General features: G+C 41.4%; 1 long non-coding RNA gene across 1 annotated transcript; it reads right to left on the bottom strand.

Annotated features, from left to right (window-relative positions):
- Window positions 1-573: 573 nt before the first annotated feature.
- On the bottom strand, window positions 574-1,897 carry LOC118807603. The gene is made up of 3 exons (XR_005007238.1): window positions 1,772-1,897; window positions 837-881; window positions 574-694 (listed from the first exon to the last, which is right to left on the bottom strand). It is a non-coding gene; the product is annotated as an uncharacterized LOC118807603 (long non-coding RNA).
- Window positions 1,898-3,783: the final 1,886 nt, after the last annotated feature.

The following is a 3,783-nucleotide window of genomic DNA, read 5'->3' as shown; positions in this document are numbered from 1 at the left end:
TATCCTACTGTTGTAAAAATGTACGGTTTAATACCATTTTTTTACAAATTCAGGATATAACCGTAATTTAGTATGTTTACAGTATAATACTGCTCATTACAGTTCATTACCTTTTTAATGGGGCCTCACTAACTTTCCCTTCAGGTATAGGTACAGATTTTTGTCTTGTCCTGCTTTGTCTTTGCTTGTTTCTGTCTGTGTCTGCCTTTATCTTCTCTACTGCCTCTTGTTCCATGTGCTTTTGTTTATGTCCGCCATGTGCTTTTGTTGTTTTTGTCCGTCTCCCCCCAGTCATCAGTCCCACCAGCGTGTAGTCTGTAGCCCCACCATCTTGTTAGCCCCAGGTGTTTCTCAGGTGTTCTCTTGTCTATTTCTTCCCCTTGGTTTAGTCTGTTCTTTGCTTGGTGGTGGTAGTATGTTTGTAGTGAGTTTTGCTGATTCTTAGTTTGAGTATTTCTTTATTTTTAGTGGTTCTTTTCATTTCATTAGTGCTGGCCTCATTTTGTTTTTCTTTTGTTTCTGGTTCTTTCTTTGCTACTTTCTCCATGAACAACAATTAAACTGCTAGCTCACACATGCATCCTGCTTCTGTAAAACACAGAATGGTCAATAAAGTTGCCTGCATGCCCTTATAGGTGATGTGTCCCTTACGACTGACCATCCAGCATTCAATACAGCTTGCTGTTTTTCTCACCTGAAAAAAAAACAAAAAAAACAAATGAAGAGTTAATCACTTGCAGCAAGGATAGTACCATTTTGCTGAAATACAGGATTGTTGTTGATTTATGCAGATTCTTTATAAACATAGCAAGCAGTAGCAGCAGCTTAGAAGTTACCAGTAGGGTGGGCATCCTCTTCATGGCAGCTGCAGTGGCAAACAACTAGAACACATCAATTTAATTGTTTAATATAGGCAGAATAACAACAGCATGCACCGCACATATATCTGTCCCTCACTGAAGTACCAGTGTCACCAGCTAGTTACATGAAATAGTTATATCAGCCATAGACATCAACTAGCTATTTTGTGCAGAGGGAAGATGTGATGTTTCTCAGGCCTAACACTGCATACATAAGACATTTTCTCGAACAAAATTGTGATTTCAGTTTTAAAAAAACACTGACATGACCAGAGAACGAACTTTGTCCAGTGCTGCACATGGGGGAAAGGCAAGCTTAGGGGAAAATGCACTGCTAAGATGGTATTCAGTCTTGCCAGCATTCGATGGTTAGTTGTTGAAGGTGGTCAAAGAACAAAAATGTAGTCTCCTACAAAATGATAATCCAGACAGCTGGAAATGTTACAGATGGGTTTTGTATATCCTCACAAGCAAAATGAAATGCCATGCTATAATGTAAAATATGAAGGTGGATAAAAATCACAAGGAATTGCCACAAGCTACTGCTATGCTAGCTTCATATCATGCAACACCTGTAACCAATCAGGTGATCACAGTGCTCAGTTTTCATACTGTCATTAAATAAGCATCAAGCACATCATCTAACACATACTAAATCACTCAGTGCCTCAGAAGGCAGTGGTGTCCACTGTGCCAGTGCTGGTGATTTCTGCCTTTTTTATAAACACAGCTGCACAGACACAGAGGACTAGATATGTAAGGCAGTGAAAGACACATTTACACTGCCTTCAAGTAACAGCCGAGTGATTTATACTTTATTACTTTAAATGTGGAAACTGTGCAGTGTGTTTGAGTTCTGTCAGCCTCAGTGTCACAATCAGAGCAGAAACAGACACAGCACTCAGACTGACCTTTACCACCAACTCCATCTCCCTCACACAATAGTGCCCACTGGTTCCAAAAGGTTCTGTACTTCTGCTAGATTCTTGATGGTATGAGTTGATAAGAAACAGAAATGCTGAACTCGTTCTCCTTTATTTCTCCCTCTGACAATTTAGATAAACAGGACAGTATCCACTATGAATTATACAGAATCTGCTATGCATTATTCAGTGTATACTATGAATTATTCAGTGTATACTATGAATCATTCAGTATCTATTATGAAATAATAGCACTGCTCATGCAGCCAAACACTACCGGTCCAGGCAGTCCCACATCTGCAGTGCAGTGTCATCCAAGCAGCCAGCCCTGGCAGCCTCATAGCTGCGATGTAGCATTGATCAGGTTTCTGGTCCAGGCAGCCTTGTAGCCGCAATACAGCGTCATTCAAGTGGCAGGTCCAGGCTGCATCATAGCTGTGATGTAGCGTCGCCAAAACGACCAGCCCAAGAAGCCTCTGAGCTACAGCTGGAAAGTCACTCTCAGCTGCTATCTTGGAGGATATGATGGCAAACTCCTCAGCCAGCAGGAAAACATCAAAACATACACACAAACAATACAAAACAAATGAAAAAAACAACGTGAAGTGGCAGCCATATTGCACCAGCATACTTACAACAAAGCACGAGCATAAATAAATATAAATTATTCTGTTACTATTATGTATTATTCTGTAACTATTATGAATTATTCAATAACTACTGTTCTGCCTCTAGGCTTTCGAGTGTTTCAAGGTACAGTACCACCACCCTTTGGTAGAGGCAGGTGTTGCACCCTGGCAGACAGGAAACAGGAAACCAGAGACCCATGTTAGTTCTTGTTGTGGATCTCAGTAGCTTTACATGCCTGTTGTACGATCTGTCGTAATCAAGGGATTTAGCCCATTGTGAGCATTGCCTGTAAGTCATTTCTTACTGTTTACAAGTTTATCTTGCAATATCCAAGAGTATTTATGATTGATGAGACTGTCTTTGCTTGTATTAGCTTAATGAAGCTGGCTGTAGGTTAGGCTGTTAGGCTAGCATAATGTACATGCGTTAGCACTCTATCTTTTATATAGTCATGCTTAGCTAACATGTTCAAACCTCCATCATTTGTATGTTAGTAATTCGAAATATGTTTTATCATTTTCAGTTTACTCCTTTGTTGTACCAACATGCTCTTCAAGAGTCTACACTAAAATTGGAGCTAGAATGCTAAATCCTGACTCTCGTGTTGTTATTCTGGGAGTTTGGCTGGCTGTCTAATTTTGGTTAAGCCAAACCATTAGGAGGACAGTACAGTAAAAGGCATTTGACAAGCCGGCTATCAACCTCTACAACAGTTCTACACTGCATGCAAACTGTATAACAGTGGTATGGATCGAGCCAAAGACAATGATAACGCATCTCAAGTCAGTGCTAGTAGCCGGAGTACTTCAGCATCAGCAGTCAGTGCAGCAGCTAGAGCACGTGCTAAAGCAGAAGCAGCATGCGCACGTGCAGCATTCGCAGACAAAGAGATTAAATTGAAGTTGGAGAAAGCAAGACTGGATGCTGAATTAGAAGCTTTAGCTCTCCAGAGAGAGGCAGCCGCAGCCGTAGTGCAAGCAGAAGTGTTGGAAGCAGCTGAAGAGCAGGTTAAAGAACCTCGAAGCAAGAGCAGTAAAGCTTCAGTAAAAAGAGAGCTTGATCGCACAAGTGCATATGTACAGCAACAGAATGAGCTACATATAGCGTCGTGTCATGAAATCCCTGCATCTTCGCTCATTCAGCATGATGACAGCTTAGTTACATGGGGAAGTGAATATGGAATTCACCGAACTGACCCGTCCTTTCCATTATCTGCAGAACGGCTAAAACGGCATATCTCTTCTTTCAACACAGCAGCCCCTAAAGAGCCTTCTCACGTCAACAGAACCTATCATGGTGACAATAAGCCAGACATTCAGAGCATGAACCCTTCCGCTCAACCATACATGCCTCAGTATCGCACCGCAACC

Source organism: Colossoma macropomum, unplaced genomic scaffold (assembly GCF_904425465.1).
Source record: "Colossoma macropomum unplaced genomic scaffold, Colossoma_macropomum, whole genome shotgun sequence".
Taxonomy (NCBI): Eukaryota; Metazoa; Chordata; class Actinopteri; order Characiformes; family Serrasalmidae; genus Colossoma; species Colossoma macropomum.
Note: the sequence above shows the minus strand (reverse complement) of the source record. Positions and strands in the feature narration are given on the sequence as shown.